Genomic DNA, 17,939 nt, shown 5'->3' with positions numbered 1-17,939 from the left:
GCTGATCTCTGAGGGAGCACACAGCCCATCACTAAATGGCGGACCCTAGATATGACATGAATACAAAAAATGTATGATGCATCCCAAGTTAAACAATCCATTGAGCCTTGGGTGTCAAATTTTTTAAACAAATACTGCCATAAATCTGACACACAAGGTTCCGTTACACAGTGCAGGCCATTTTCATTCTTTCCTGAGATGTATGGTTTGCGTAAGGCAGATATCTTAAGTCTCAGTTTGGAGTATTTTGTAAAAATATACCAAACAAATGTATAACATACCCGTCTTCCAGATACATGTCATAATAAAAGCCATTCTCAATAGGGGGACCATAGCACAAACATCCACCATAAACCCGCTCCATAGCTTCTCCCATTATGTGTGCGCTTGAGTGCCAGTACACCTGGGGAAAGAGAGAGAAACAAAATGTACATCACGGATGATTTTAGAGAGAATATACTCTAAATATAACCTAGTTGGTTGCATGTACAGGGGTCAAGGATTTCCAAAGTGTGCACCCCCACTGTATGACAAAGGCAAAAGGCTGCCAGACATGGCAGAGGGGTTTAAACCTTGCAGTATGATAAGGAAGTAAGCGTCTGAGCTGCAGTTTTCCTTGGGGATCCCACCCAATATCCATGTACTATAGCAGGGATCCCCAATCTTTTATACCCATGAACCACATTCAAATGAAAAAGGGTTGGGAAGCAACACAAGCATGAAAATGATTCATGATGGTGACAATAAGAGCTATAATTGGCTACTTAATAGCCCCTATGTGGACTATAGAAGGCTATAGAAGGCTCTGTTTGGCAATATACTGGGTTTTTATATAACCAAAACTTGCCCCCAAGGCAGGAATTCAAAAATAAGCACCTGTTTTGAGGCCACTGGGAGCAACATGCAAGGGGTTGGCGAGAAACATGTTGCCCCTGAGCCACTGGTTGGGGATCACTGTACTACAGCGTTGGTAAACTGGGGGATTGGACCTGCTTGAAAATCGTATTTAACAATAAACCATAGCAGCTAGTAGATGGTACAAGTATAATTCTTTGCTGCTTTGGCTATCAGCGAATGAGTAGAACAATAGGCCACTTATCGCCCATGGCTTAGCCACGTGTATGGCAACTTTAAGGACACTTATAACATATTCTTACAGCCTTGCATTATGACAGTGGGCACAATGGTGCCAAACAGTATTTTGCCAAATAATCAGTGTAAACAGAAATGCCGCACATACTGCTTTCAGGTTGTTCACCTCTCTACCAACAAGTAATCAGCAGTTGCCAGCCAATTGCATTCTCATTTATTAGCAATTACATCCAAATAATTTAATCACTCAAAGCAATCTGCTAGTTTCCCCCCCCCCATTAAAGTATCAAGAATCCAGGTAAAACATGGGATAACCTCACAGTAATTCAGTTCTTTACACCCATCCACATATATGAAGGGTTCACAAAACAGTAAATTATATTTTATTTATTTCTATTTACCGCTTGGGCTTCCTCATCATCAAATTTAAGAAGTGCCAGTGTGCAGTCTTCCTCCAGTGGGCGATCCAGGTCCCAGACACTGCCATTCACTTTAGCGACTACAGTATTGTCAGCCAGACCTTGACTGTAAAGGACAAGAAGCATTAAGAAGAGGCAAGTGTAACTACATCATTAAAACTAAATTTGAAGGCTATCCTAAAGGTGCAAGTCAAATTTGGCTGGCACAAGGTTGTTGGTGAGGTTTTTGCATGTTTTTTTTTTATCATGTGAAAATCCTGTGATCAGTTCTGACTGCTTTCTGTTATAATTAATAGGAACTAGTTGAAGAAATAACCAAAGGCCATTTAGGATGAGAATTTTCTCTCCTAGATACCCTAGAAAGGCAACTGGGGTGAAACTTATCTGCTGCCCTAGAAATTCTTGTAACTATGGCTGAATGACTAGTACAGCAATGTTTTTTTTCCCTATAACTGTAACTTCATTATCAGCTAAGGGAGGCCCTGACCAAGGTTGGGTGCTCCAAAGGTAGCCTGAACTGCAAAAGTACCAAAAAAAAATGCACTGCTGCATGATGTCTCTTAACCATTTCCAACAATGTCCAAAGGAAACTGCCATGATTTTTATGGGGTACTTTTTATTTCTAAATGACACTATTTACATAGGAAATAATTCACTCTGCCATTTAAACTTTTATTCTGGAACCAACAAATATTTTTGGCTGTAATATTGGTGTGTAGGCGCCATCTCAGTGCATTGTGCCTGAGTCTGAGCTTTCAGCCAGCACTACACATTAGAACTGCTTTCAGCTAACCTATTTTTTCTCCTACTCCCATGTAACTGGAGGAGTCCCAAGCCAGACATGGATTTCTTACTATTGAGTGCTATTCTGATACCTACTGGGAGCTGCTATCTTGCTCCCTTCCCATTGTTCTGCTGATCGGCTTCTGGAAGGGGGGGATATCACTCCAACTTGCAGTGCAGCAGTAAAGTATGATTTCTGCCATGGGAAATTAAGAATATGGCTAGCCCCATGTGAAATTTCAAAATTAAAATCTGTTTGTGCTTGTGAAAAACAGATTACAATGCAGGATTCTGCTGGAGAAACTCTATTAACTGATGGGTTTTGAAAAAAAAAAACCAAAAAAAAAACATGTTTTCCCATGACAGTATCCCTTTAATTAAAATTTAGTTCAGAACAAACCCTTAGCAAGCTATAAAGCCCAAGGTGCTTATGTACCTGATCCCACAAGCGATTTGGTAGGGTGTGGATTTCCAGGACTCTGCATCTACTTGTTTCCCATCAGGTAGTGTCACTTTAATAGCTTTGCTCTCCTTTGCCGCTTTATCTGCCAGCAAGGCATCGTGTTCCGCTTTCAGCTTATTTCGTTATTTCGTTATTTTGAGCCGCTGATTGATGTACTCAGGCCACAGCTTCATCTATAGGACAGGGGATTTATGAAAATAAATGTAACTTTTCTACATTCCTGAAACATTCATACAGGTATTTACTGCACCAGACCAGAAAACCCACCTTCCGACTGCTTGCTACTAACTGAGGAAATTGTCTCCCCTCTACCAACTCAAAAAAACCCCACAGTGAGGCCCCGAGGACCGACTAACTGTGTAGTACTTGATAAATACACACACCACTTTCTTGGCTCCACATGTTCTCAGCTGACTCCTTGCTTGTTTGTACGTTTATTTAATTTTCCATGCCGCACAATACATTTGCCTCCTGCAGCTGAACAGGGCTCTATTGAGATGACAGATAGTATAGTATTATAGAAAGGCCAGAATAATACTGAAATCATAGCCGATTGTTTGCTGACATCTTTCCTTCATGCAGGTTCCTGCTCAGTTGAAAGCTGAATGGGTGCCAGTGTTTATCAGTTCAGTACAAATACCTTGTTCTGCCAGCAATCAGATAGGAGCCCAAACAACAGGACAAATTAGAATAGTGCTTGGCAGGCTGGCCTACTGAGCTGAGAAACACATGGATATGGGATTATCTCATGGTATTGGCACTACATGGTACTATTCAGCTTTTATACAGAGTGACAGTGAAACCTTAAAACTTTTTGAATGATATCTGGACAGTCATCCCTGTAATATGGATACAAGTGGGTTCAGGCCTATTTAAAAAGCCATAGGACTCACTTACAATGCCCCATGCAGTGTGCAAAGTGCAAAAAGTGCTGCACTTTTCATGTACGGTATATTCTGAGTGTGCTAGTTTGCCTATGTTAAACAATCTACTGGTAGCTGCACCCACAGGCCAATCAGTCAGACACTTCACAAGGTTGGGCCCTGTATTACTGCCTATAATAATTCGCTGGCACAATATTTGACAAAAAAAAAAAAAACATAAAAAAAAGCATGGTTAAAATGAAATGAAAACCTTACCTCACTGCGGCCCCCATCTCCTGATCCATCCTTGCCTTTCTTCTTCCCTCCTTCTTTGAGCTTTCCTCCATTGACCTTTGGCTGCTAGAAGACAATAGCATTCAGTCATGTTATCATATATAAAATGACCTGAAAACAAGAGATACTGTGTAAGGTGAACCATAAAGACTGCTTAGGCATGGAGACCAATGGTTTGCCCAGCTAGTTTCTAGTTCTGCGGCAGCCAGCAGTGGGGTACACCAAGAAGCTAAGAAGCATACTTATTATATAAGCCCTTCTGGCTGTTTTATGTGGCGCCTGGTGACTGTGCCTGACCGTGCAGCACCAATCGCCTGACTGTGCTGTGACTATGCCTGACAATACAGTATGTTAATAAAAAATTTGGCCGGCGACTTAGCCTGCATTTTAGATTTCGGCCCCCTTATGTGATTGACTTTGACACCCCTGATATAAGCCAACATCACTGGTGATGTTACCCATAGCAACCAATCAGCAATTACAAAAACAAAAGCAAAGATCTGATTGACTGCTATGCAACATCACTGGTAATGCTGGCTTACACACTATAATATGCCCCTAAAAGTCTCCTCAAGATTACAGATTGGGCCCACCTGCCCACTTTGACCTGGCCTCCACTACTAGATTGCAAAGCAGCCAACAACCCCACCCATGGGCCACCTTCTCACACCTCATATGTCCTGCAACCCATTACTTCAACACAGAGCAAAGTGAGGAAGGCAATGACTGACCAAAAAATTTAGATGAGGCAATTAGAGTGCCGTCAGCTGTTTTTTTGCTCTATCTGGTGTATGGAGACACTGAAGGACGACATGCACTGCAAAATCTGTGGATTCTTGCAAATACCAGGGAGGGATGCTTTAAGATGCTATAGACAGTCACTATTTATTGGGGCTGTGGGGGGCAGTTTTGGCCTCTGTGTACTTGAAATGTCATTGTCTGAATCCTATTCCAGACCTGCTACAAGCCTAAAGGTGGCCATACACATAAAGATCCGCTCGCCAAGCGATTGTATTTTCTCCCGATATCCCCACCTACGGGTGGGCGATATCGGGGGAGTTTAGGCTAATTCGGTTGTTTGGCCCTGGGGTCAAACAATCGAATTATAATGACTAGAATAGGCGCAGTCGGTTCGGGGACCATATCAACGAGCCGATGCGGTCCCCGATCCGACTGAATTTTGTAATCTGCCCGATTGATATCTGGCCAATTTCAGGCCAGATATCGGTTTGGCAGGTCAGTTGTTGTTTCCCCTACATGGGCCGATAAGCTGCTGAATCAGTCCAAGGGACCAATATCGGCAGCTACAATCGGCCCATGTATGGCCACCTTAAAGGTGGAGGGGATGGAGGATGGCTCCTAAAAGACAGACTATCATGGTTTCCTCAGAGTTCGCTATCACTGAAAATCATAGTAATATGTCTCATTACAGGCAGGGTGACTACATGTCACTTGTGTGTGGGAAGATAGGAACACGCCCCTTAAAACCTAATTTGAGTCATCGCAGTGCAATCGGGGCTATTGGCTTACACGAGCACTTATCAAACGGCGATCTTTGGAACTGCTCCATCAAGAAGTCACATCCCCAGTACTAATGAAACAAGATTGTGGCTTTCTAATTTATCTGGAACAAAATGAAAGGCAAATGAAGCATGATGCAACTATCCTCCATATCATATCATGCAATAATGTGTAATACAGAACACTGGTTCTCTGGAAAGACAATTTCCAGTGTAAAATCAGATCAAGCTGCTCACTTGAGGCTTAGGAGTCCCCTCTTTTCTAAAGTATTATGGGGCAGCCCATCTCATTCAGATTCTTGCCTGGTCACACTGGATACCTACTGCCTTGTGAGTCACTGAGTACCTTGCAGTAGGGGAGTACCACCTTAACTCTTATATCTGATCTGCTGCAACGGTTCCACCTCTCCCCCCATCTACAATAAGCGCCACACCTTACTCATCTGAAATAAAGCCAAGCATAGAAACCCCCTGATAATCCAATTGGCCCACTACAAGCATATACCCCCAAAACCCTAATTTAATTCCAAAGACCACTCCCCACTTCTACAATAGAAGCTGCCAAAAAGAGGCTTGCTCTATGGTGGATCTAATCAACCCTACAACAGGGACCATTTAATCATTCCCAGAACTATAGCAACCCCCCCCCCCCCCAAAATAACCCAACATTTTACAAATATCTACAATTGAGAGATTTTCCCAGAGCTTACACCCGAGAGAAAATGACCACAATTTGAAACACTAGCGAGACAAGGCCTCCCACCCCCAGAAAGGACTGATCTCTACAGGCTATAAAATCCTCAAACTCATCTCCTGACCAATTTCCTCAGCATAAATACATCCAGATAGGACAATGTGTGGACACAACCCATCACCAAAGAGGAATGGGACTCTATCTGGCTAAATGCCAAAATAGATATGCACTAGACAAAAGGAGCACATATCCAAAATCCTAATGCATTGGTATAACACACCAGAGAGACTACATGCTTTTTTTCATAATTGTTCCCCACTCTACTGGAGAGCTTGGCATACTACAGGCTCCCTGGAGCACATTGTGTTGTCCTGCCCAATAATCCAACCCTTCTGGGAGGACATATGAACTGGTTTGCCAATCAATCCAAAACGATCTCACCTTTCTTCTAGGCAAGCCATTCCATGGAATACATAAGAACGCCTAGCCTAGCAAATCAAGTCTTAACTGCTGACCGGCTAGCTTTAACAAGTAAATAGCACCTCCTACACACTCTGAAGTGGCCTACAGATCAATAGTAACAACGAGTCTGAATCCACAATAGCCCACATTCATAACAAGACTCCCCTGTTCCACCGAATATGGGCCATGTGGGAGATCAGAGGTATTCCATGATTGAAACCACAATAAATCTTCACAATGATAATGGGTCCAGGTCTCACTATGTCTGGTACTAAAAGAAAATCCCAGCAACACTGGGATTTTGAATATTATGTGTTATATTTTTACTGTGCACCTGGGTATTTAACTAAAGCGGTGTGCCACCCTCCTGGTAATTTATATATATACACACACACACACCAATACTCAAACAGGGGTATTTATAATTGTGCAGTTTTGAATGACATTAATTGTCTTGTTACTAATCCCTTCCCAGCCCTAGTATATAACAGCAGTGTGTATAATAGCAGCACAGCAATAACTAACCATACACACCGGCACAAGTGAGTCAGCTCTTGGGACTGGCCCAGGAACACCTCCTGCTGATTAAAAACTGAAACTGTCTCAATAGAGAGAATGACCACAATTTGAAACACATGGCCTCCCCAGAAAGGACTGATCTCTACAGTCTATAAAATCCTCATAAACTCAAATGACCAACTTCCCCAGCATAAATACATGTCCAAATAGGACACTGTGTGGACACAACCCATCACCGAAGAGGAATGGGAATCTTTTCTTTAAAAACTGTGTCTTATGCACAATTTATCTGTTATCTATGTAGCTTGTGCCCTATTGCCCTATTCAGTTTAATTGGCTGTATATCAATACATACATAGGTATATATATATCTGTGCAGTTTTGAATGACATTCATCATCTTACTAATCCCTTCCCAGCCCTAGTGTATAACAGCAATTTGTATAATAGCAGCACAGCAATAACTAACCATACACACTGCTCTTGGGACTGGCCCAGGAACACCTCCTGCTGCTTAAAAACTGAAACTGTCTCTCTCTCGAGAATGCCCGTGACTGCAACAAACAACCATCAGTAACAGTTTCCTGCTCAGTAATTCATACCACAAGGGCGCTCCTGGTAAGACTGTAGCTAAAGTTACAGTCACGTATTTATGTCAGTTTACAAACCCCTTCCCTGCTCTAGTGTATGTAACTGCAAAATCCCTATATCTAACCACATAGAGCAAAATTTCTATATCACTTTCAATTTCAGGTTCCCTGCTGGCCAAAAGCCGGTGCAGTGACAGCCACTCTCATTTTAGCTCCAGGTCAGTAATCAGGCAATCTGTAGCTTCTGGAAAGGATGCCACAAAACCCATTGGGTCTGTGGGGTGCTGCTGGGGTCTATGGGGTGCTGTTGGGGTCTATGGGGTGCTGTTGGGGTCTATGGGGTGCTGCTTGGGCCTCTGTCTGGTAGAAATGCCAGGGTCTATATAGAATTTCAGTCTCAACCTGTAGTCAATGACTACCAGGAAGCACAGGTACCAGACCTAAGTAGCTGACCAATGCACGGCTCTGTATGTCTCAGAGGGTCTGGGGAAGTGGAATATCTCAGGCAGGCAGATGATACAGGTGGGCTAGGCAGGAACTGTGAAATGGTTTTACATTTAAATGTAAATGAAACAATGTAGCAGAATTTAGTTCTCAGGAGTCAGAACCGTCAGTGTAGAGAATATAAACAGCCACATAATGTACTTGATGTTTAAAACTTTGGATTAAACATATCTAATGAGTGGCTATTTGTATGTTGCTTAGAACCAGTTTCTTTGATTACACGAAATGAGGGTGGAGTTCCCCTTTAGTATACCCTGACTGAGCATTGTGCCTATCTGAGCCGTGTAGCCCGCTCATTGTACCCTGTGCCCCATGTGTTCCATACCCATCGCCCTCTAGCGCCACTCACCTTCTCCAGGCTCATGTTTCCCAGTTGGTCTGTTACGTTCTCGGTCATAATCCCCCGCTGTCCCTCCGTCCCTGTTCTCCAGCCACTGACCCACGGCAAAGATACCGCACAGCTGATGCAACCGGCAAAATCAAGTGGCCAATCGCAACGACATCCTCCACACAAGGCCACGCCCACACCCAGGGCCTGTCCCACCGAGGAGCCAATCACAAGCTAGCATTCAGTATAGAATGGGTGTCAGTTATCCGCGCCTCCCAAGAACGTCGGCGCTCAGTTATGACACTGGAGTGACAAGTTCCACATGTTCATTCAGGCGGTTTCGTTTCCGTGTTTTCACACGTCTATTGAGTTTAGTTTATCAGCAGCATCCTGGCATACCTCCCAACATTTGAAAAATGAAAAGAGGGACAACATTTTTTAACCATGCCCACTTTGTGGCCATGCCCCAATTGCCACACCCCATTTTTAAAATTCATTTTTAAATTAGTTAAAATAGTGCCCCTGATGGCCCAATAGACAGCACCCCCATAGACAGTGCCCCCCATACACAGTGCCCCATTTGCCCCCATAGACAGTACCCCCCATAGACAGTGCCCCCAATTGACCCCATAGACCATGCCCTCAATTGCCCCACAGACAGTAGCCCCCATACACAGTGCCCCCATAGAAAGTACCCTCCATACACAATGCCCCCATAGAAAGTTCCCCCATACACAGTACCCCCCATACACAGTAGCCCTCCTTACACAGTGCCCCCCCATACAGTGTCCCCCATACTCAGTTCCCCCATACACAGTTCCCACATACACAGTGCCCCCCATACACAGTAGCCCTCCTTACACAGTGCCCCCCCATACAGTGCCCCCATGCACAGTAACCCCCATACACAGTGCCCCCATACACAGTGCCCCCATACACAGTGCCCCCATACACAGTGTCCCCCCCATACACAGTACCCCCCATACACAGTGCCCCCCATACACAGTAGCCCTCCTTACACAGTGCCCCCCATACAGTGTCCCCCATACACAGTTCCCCCCATACACAGTGCCCCCCATACACAGTAGCCCTCCTTAAACAGTGCCCCCCCATACAGTGCCCCCATGCACAGTCCCTCCATACACAGTAGCCCTCCTTATACAGTGCCCCCCATACACAGTAGCTTCCCAATTGCCAACATAGAGAGTACCTCCAATAGAAAATTCCCCCCATACATAGTTCCCCACATAGACTTCTTGTGGCTCCTGCTCCTTATTCAGCTCCTCGTACGGCGGCGACATGTACGCACGGGCGCAACCTTATAAAAGGACCTGTCGCCGCCGTACGAGGAGCCGAATAGGAAGCAGGAGCCGCAAGAAGAGATGGAGTCGGAGCGGCTTGGCTGCAGCCAGCGCATCCCGATGGCCTGGATAGTTTAATGAATGTTCTGCATTTCCGTAATGCGGGACATTCATTGAACAATCTGGGACAGCGGGACACGCTGTAAAAACCGGGACTGTCCCGCAAAAAGCGGGACAGTTGGGGGGTATGTCCTGGTGTGACGGGGCAGTGGCTCCTGCTTGGGAACAGCCGCACCCAGTGGGCTAAGCCGCTGACAAAGCTCTTTAGGAGACTGAAAACTGCAGTGATGGGCTGAAAGGGCATTTGCAGTGGGCCCCAGGTTTATAGGGCCACGTATATAAAGAAGACAAGCTAATAGTTCAATAATACGCTGTGTGATAGTCGTTAGATATTTTCAGAAAAAGTACAAGTTGTCCGGCCTGTGGGTCTCCTGGTGTTGAACTACACAGAATGCCATTACCGGCCCCTATTATATGGGAACCCCTATTGCTGCTGTAATGGTGATCCTTAAACTGTGGGTAACTATAAGGGAAGCAGCTATTGAGACTGGAGCCGGCCTAGCAGGTCAATAATTGATAAGCAGTTTTGTGAAAAATAAAGGTTTTTTATAAAAAACAATACTCTGCACTCTTGGTGGTGTATCTTGAATAAAATTCTCAGTTTTGTAGTTTATAAGGTTGTTTGCTGCTTCCTCGTGAAAAAAACCCCCTTGGATGGGCCTCAAATATGTGCACAAATGTGACTGGAAGTGCATGAAAAATAAAACTAACAACATATAGTGTAATATGTACAAATACAAATGGACAAATCACCAACTGTGCAAAGTGAGCAAACCAAAAAACAAAATGACAGTGTGTCCACATGAGACCGGAGTCATAAAACCAAAGCTCAACGCGTTGCAAGTGCTAAACGACGCGCTTCCTTAGGAGAAAGTTGTGTGAAAAATGCCTTATTCCCTAATTTTTGGGTATAGAATGATTTCACTGGGGGTCAGTATCCCACCACAGCCGTAGGGGTTGCCAAACAATTGGATCTTTCACCAATATCACCACCTTGATCTGGTTGATATCGGGCTGATCTGATTGGCCTACACGTACCGATAAAATTGTACAAAACCTGGTTTTGTGTGTTGGTTCGGGATTATTGTCTAATTTTCTAACCTGGCCGACTAAGCGATTGATCGCCATGGTAAGAAAATTAAGTCTCGAACTAAAAGAGTCTGTGAATGTATTGTGTATCGTGCGATATCCTTGGGGGATCTACAATGGATCGTTGCATTTAAACGTACAATCGATATCCAAACGTTCTTCGGAAGAAGCCTAAAATCTGAACCTGTATGGCCACCTTAAGGCCAAACCGATCACAGACCTTCAGGGTGAGGGTGATATGATCCTCATCATAACAAGATTTTTTAACACCCGTTAATGCTATTGTTACATCTAGATAATGTTCATGACGCAAGCTGGGTTTTTATGAAAAAGAACTTTATAAATAAGGATCAGGATTTTCAGTTTAAAAGAATGTGTAAGTAGCGAGTTTGGCGATTCACAGACAAGAGCAGCAAAGGTTGGTTGATGGATGAATGAGGTAGCTCTTACTGCAGCACTTTGGATCAATTATAGAGAGGGGGAAAGCAAATAAATACTTGTGGGGAGATGGTTCATGAGTTGACCAGTATTTTGGTAGTTTCCCGGCTGTGAATGGGGGGGTGGGTTCCTTTACGATAAGTAGAGCTGTAGTAATGTAGAGGCTTCATCTAGGAAAGAGACCTACAGGGAGCAGTTAAGCAGGTATGACTGGACCCAAGAAGTACACTACCCTGTATGCCAAGAGAGAGTAGGATGTCACAGAGCAGCTGATGATCCTCTGTGTCAAAAACAGCTGAGAGGTTGAGACAGATTATATTGGGTAATTGCATTTGGCTGACTGATAGTCATTGGAAACTTTGGTTTAAGCAGTTGAATGTGGTGGGCAAAAACCAGATGCTCAATAATCACTTACTTTCTACATTATTCATAAATCACATCTTTGGTTTTTAGTGCCATCTCCAGTCAGATACTTCTGGGGGGTACACAAAATCAATAGTCGCTTAGAAAGCATACCACAACACACTGGTGAATTTTACAGACATAGCAAGTGAATGTTTAAACCCAAATCAACCAACAAGAGCATCCGCTCCACAGTGTAACCAGGTGTATAGATGATAATGCAAATAAACCATCATGCGTGGTTAATGTCTGCTTTATAGACTTTTCCTCTACTTCTCTGCCCAACATACATAACGTCACATGGGTTCTTAAGACCATAGATCATGATTCAGTGTTACGTGTAAAATGGCTTATTATGGGTATTTTATTTTATTTTCTTTCTGTGTGTGCATTTTCCAATCCCCTTTTATGATGGTGTTTTAGCACCCACAACCAAGACAAAGAATGGTCCCATTTTAAAGTCGCCCTAGAAATCTTGTCTCATGCCTAGAGCTATTAATATTAGTTCTGACCGGTCATTTCTATACAGGAACAACAGAGGTCTTTTTCAGAACTTCCCTATCATGGGGTTCCTTTTGCAAGACAGGCCAGAAATGTAAAACTTGTGTAACGATATCCGCATCTCTATTCGCTAGGTGCAGTTCTTCTAATTGTTAAAAATTGACCTTTGGTATATCCTAATGGTATTTGGGGTTGGAAAACTATCCAGTCTCAACAAATGATCCCTTCGGTGGGTTTTATAGTACAGGCCAGTCTCAGCCTGACCCTCTGTACTAACAACTTTTACGTTAAGTTAATTAATGCACTTTTTCTGGAATTCCACAGTAAATGTAAAAGTGGTATGTTATGAATTCAAATAATCATATCAATCTCAAATTCTCAATATAATCTTTTGATATCCCTGCTTCATATTGGGCTTCCATCATTGCTTAGGGAAAGAGCTTCAGGTTAAAGGAGAACTTAAGGCATAATCACTTGGGTGCCAAAATGTTAGGCATCCCTCAGGGATTGTAACTGTTTGCCTAATACCCGGGCTCCGGTGCTCCTGTTCACTAAAACTGCACAACCCCAGGGTATTTCTGTAGAAGCTCATAGTCACCGTCTTTTTTGGCTTCTTTTGCCTTCAGTTAGATTCAAAAAGCCGACTATGCATGTGCCTGCCCAAATGGAATGATTGAGTGTATCAACAGCAGAGAGATTTGGAGATTGTTTGCAAATGTACATGAGGGTTTTTCTGTAAGGCTGGGATCAAAGGTTATTCATACAAGAGTAGACAAGCGGCTCAATGAGTTTTGAGGCTAATGGTAGAACAGAGCTTGGCCTTAAGGTGGCCATACACCTTGAGATCTGCTCACTTGGCGACATCGGGTGGGCAATATCGGGCGAATCCAGGCTAATTCGGTTGTTTGGCCCTGGGGTCAAATGATCAAATTAGAACAACGGGTATAGGAGAAGTCGGATCGGGGACCGCATCAACGAATCGGTCTAAGGGACCGATATCGGCAGCTAGAATCGGCCGTGTATGGCCACCTTTAGTTAAAGAACTAGCTTGACACCGGCCTGTGTAAAAGAAGAGGGGAGGAATTGAATACATGAGTAAGCACTGGAGTAAAAACATCAGCACAGAGTAATAAAAGGGGCATAGGATCAAGGCATCAGGGTATAAGTGGCAAGAAGATGAGAACATTCAGAACTGAAGGATGGAGGAGGGTTACTAAGGGTAAGATAGCCAATGCCTTTTGAGCTTCGGGCAGTTACCTTAACAAAAAGTCAGAAATAAAAAAGCAACTCAAAAACATAAATGTAACAGTGCAAGTTACATTTTCCTCTCAGGAGTGGTTGCAAAGCTATTAAAAAACTGATTTTCAAGAACCAAAATAGAAAATGGAATAAGGAATTGCATCTGTGCCTCAGGAATACCGACTTGATTAATGATTGTGTTCTGACCAAGTTCTATTCATGACATTTATGGTTTTCTAAAACTTTCCATCTTGAAATGATTTACTGCTTCAGCTCATTTATTAAAGAACCATCAGTGATCCCTTAAGCACTCCCAATAGAAGAGGCTTGAATATCTGTGTCCTTTGCACTTATGCACATTGAATGCTCCTTATACACAGTCCAAAGTTTCTTTATGATACACATGGAATTCAGCCCCAAACTGCTCCTGAATGAACAGCTTCAAGGATCCCGCAAAGGCAAATAATGATATGGTCACAAAAAAGGGTTATGCTAATGTGTGTTGAAAAAAACTTTTGCTAATATGACTATGTTTTGTGTTATTTGTGTAGCAATAATGGGTATTTACAGGTTACCCCCTAGCAGTGAGTGCCATCTGCAGCATGTGATTTTCGGAGTATAATATATTTATGTGCTAAAGGAATGGCTAACATTATAACCACAGTAGAACCCCGATTTAACATTTCTCAGGGGACCACGTCAAGATGGATGTGTAGATTCTAGAAAAATGTTAAATCCAGGAAAGAAGAAATACTGCTTGGCCAAATGGGGCTGTGACACAACATCATCAGTTTCAAAAAACATAGTTTACCCACTTATTTAGACTGTAAGTTCTAAGGGACAAGGATCTTTTCCCCAACTATTACTCGACGTATGGCACTTAATCTTTTCTAACTGTGTATAATTGTATAATAACTGTGTTTATTGCAGTGTTTGATCCCCCATACTGTGCTCTTACTGCAATAAGCCACTCCTGGTAACTTAAAGAGCTGAAATTCTAACAAAAATAAAACTAAATTAAAAAAAACCTCGGAGACAAAGAATATGGTGGAAAGGCCATAGGGTTTATTTGGGGTTTGTCAGAGAAATTCAAATCGACCAAATTATCATTAATAAAAACTTATTTTATTGCATAATCGGTACATTCACATATTAACCATTTTTTCTTCACGTTACAGTCCAGGAAGGTAAATTATTCAATCCACCCCAGCCCCGCTAATGTGAAGGGGGGCAGCTAACAACCCCATGGTATTCCATGACAATATTAGAGGGGGTGGAGGGAAAATCACTCTCCAAGCCGGTGTCTAGGTAAAAGTAGAAGAATAGCTTGAGCTGTGAGGGCAGGGTATATATCAGTGTCTGTAAGCCCTCCCATTCCCTTCCCATCAGCCTTCACAACCAACATTAAAGGGCTTTTTCTTGATTTTTTCTGTTGCAGATTTTTATTGTCGAAAACTCGATTTTGTCACGAAAGACAAATTTGTTGCGATTTGTCATGTAACGAAACCACAGCAATTCTGACCACGAACATGCGCCAGCTAGATCATATATAAGTCAATGACAGATGCCAGTAGCAAATGGGATTCTCTAAAAGCCTGCCCCTATATATTATACCCACTAATCTCTGTACTGTTCTGCTTGTCTCTTATTCAAACAGTAACCTTCAGCAGGAAGTCAAGACTTAAATAATTTCTAGTATTTCGTTTGCTTTTTTCCCTAATCCCAGTACATTTCTGTGTGTTATGTTTCATGTAGGAGGCAAGTGCTTGGATGACCATTGCAGTGATCCTGATGCTCCGTTGATCGTTCTATGAAAAATATTTCATTACATTTTTTTTACTTCCTTGTTGAAAAAAGTCCAGTTTTTGCAGCAGAACAGCTTGAGGAGCCCAAGCCAAACCAGAACTGCTTAAAAGCTCAAACCAGATTTCTCACCAACTCATCTGACATGTAAAAGGCAAGGGAAGAAAAGCACATTGCAACACAGAAACAAGTGTAGCCTGCTCCATGTATCAGAAACAGAAATGAGTTTATGATTTATACATTCTCCACCCAACTCACTCCAACTTTTATTACAGATTATCAGACTGTGCAGAATCTGGTAAATGCAGGGGGGGCTTCTGTAAGATGCCATAGTCATTATATTGGCACAGGGGAGGGACAGTTTGGCATCTATAATTTAAAAGAGCACAGTGCACTGTGTATAGATAGGCTCATTCATAGCTCCTTAAGGCACACTCGTTTTCTCTTCAGTACCCATAGGAGGGGCAATATGAGGCAAGGCCAATTAAGACTCCAGGCCAGCACATAAGTTACAAGAAACCCAAGCAGCATTATAGCATATGTACTTACCCTGCTCTGGCCTCTCCTCTTCAATAACCAACCTGCACTCAGAGACCAGACAAGAGGCAGACACCTGAGCTTTTATATCGGCACTGCTGCTACCTGCAAACACTTGGCCCCACCCTAAACAGCCAATCAACACTCTTACATTATGCACTGGTGTAGTAAGCCCATAGCAGCCAATCAGAGTTTTGCTTTCATAAGTCTACAGCTAAATAATTAATCACATGTCATTTTTAATTGGCTTTCCTCCTGCCTACCTGAGTGCATTGACTGTAAGTTGTACATATAGGGCCTGATTCACTAAAGGGCGATAAAACGTGCGCTATTCTTATTGTGCGCTAAAATTTTTACCGCCGCTTAATTTTGGCGATTTTTCGCACGATTCACTATAAGCATACTCGCGCTTTTTTACGCGCGATATTGCAAGCGTTATTTAACTCGCGAAAGACTATTTCAATGCGGTATTTGCCTGTACATGGGCTAAATTACGCGAATAATCGCCGAATATGAATGGTAGCATAGAAATAGTGGATAAAAATTGTCGAAGCATATAAATGGTGTATATAAATATTAGCCACATATAAATAGTAGATGCTTATAAATAGTAGCCACTAGTGATGAGCAAATGTGTTCTGGTTTCTTTAGTGAAAAATTAGCAAATCTTTCGAAAGATCCCCGAAACGGCAAAAATGTTGTGCGGGCGAAAAAATTGTTGCCCGTGACTATTATTTTTTGACACTTGTATCAATTTTTGGACATGCGTTGAATTTTTGCGTGGCGAATTTTTTCATGCGTTTTGCCATTGGCGGATTGTTTTGCGAAACGCATGAAAAAATCCGCCGCGAAAAAATTCAACGCATGTCCAAAAATTCGCTGCGAATCCATGCCTGGCGAAACATTTCATCACTTGTAGCCAAATAGAAATAGTTGCGCAAATGAACGCACGCCATGTTAGCCATACACGCCAATACTTGTGGAAAATTACTGTATTAAAAATGAACATTTCGCTGCAAACTGGCGGCTGCGTCACTCTGGGGCCAACACAGACTTGAATAAATAACACTGTAAGTCCATATTTTATTGCAAAAAATCATTTACTGTACTTTTGTATAATTTTTCGCCTGCCTGTAGTAGGTGTTAATTTTCGTATAGCCAAATGCGATATTTAGCGCGCAAAAGTTATAGTGAATCATGCGATCGTATTCTTTTCAGCGCGGAAATTAACGCAAAACGGTAAAACTAGTGCGAGAAATACCCCATGTGAAAATGGCGATTTTTCGCACGCGATAATACTATGGTGAATCGCGCGCAAGTTATTTTGCGTTTTTTAACGCGAAAAAGCATGCGATAATTTTTATCGCCCTTTAGTGAATCAGGCCCATATACATATATAGACATGGCAGGCACACATGGCTATAGAAGCACCTCGCCTATTTATATAGGCACAGCCTAACTTTATTGATACAGACACATCAGGGACCCCAAATATAAATCCTTATAAGAGGAGGAGTTTTGTTTGGAGAGACTACCAATAAATTGGTAAATTTAATCACTGGGAAAACAAACTTGATTCTTTTGTTACAAAATGAAAGTATTCATGCTATATCAATAAAAATATACAAATGTGCAGTTTCCCTGCAGTTTAGTTGATGTTTGCTGTGTGTTGCCCTGGCAACGAGGCCTAGCTAAGCCAGTGGGAGGGCCCAGGCCTGAATCCTGTCAGACATTTTGTTGCTGTGAAGGGGAACATTAGATTATAAGAAGGGGCAGGAGATATAGGGAGACATCACAAGGAGTTTGGATTCTCTGTTCCAGTACATTCTGCTGACAGAACAACAGGCCTCTGAGATGAACCGACACCTACGAGAGGGTGAATATTAGCTCTGATATTAGAATTTCCACTCCTATAGATCCAAGCTCTCTGGGGTTTGGCTTACCACCTGGACTGTATGTATTTTACCAGCCTGGACAGT

The 17,939-nt window shown here is 42.7% G+C and overlaps 1 long non-coding RNA gene across 1 annotated transcript; it reads right to left on the bottom strand.

Annotated features, from left to right (window-relative positions):
* Nucleotides 1-260: 260 nt before the first annotated feature.
* LOC108645639 lies at nt 261-8,683 on the bottom strand. Its single transcript, XR_004220642.1, has 5 exons — nt 8,552-8,683; nt 3,897-3,980; nt 2,731-2,930; nt 1,494-1,617; nt 261-403 (listed from the first exon to the last, which is right to left on the bottom strand). It is a non-coding gene; the product is annotated as an uncharacterized LOC108645639 (long non-coding RNA).
* Between the last annotated feature and the right edge of the window lie 9,256 nt (nt 8,684-17,939).

Source organism: Xenopus tropicalis, chromosome 1 (genome assembly GCF_000004195.4).
Source record: "Xenopus tropicalis strain Nigerian chromosome 1, UCB_Xtro_10.0, whole genome shotgun sequence".
In the NCBI taxonomy this organism is placed as follows: Eukaryota; Metazoa; Chordata; class Amphibia; order Anura; family Pipidae; genus Xenopus; species Xenopus tropicalis.
This window is presented reverse-complemented; position numbering and strand designations above follow the sequence as displayed.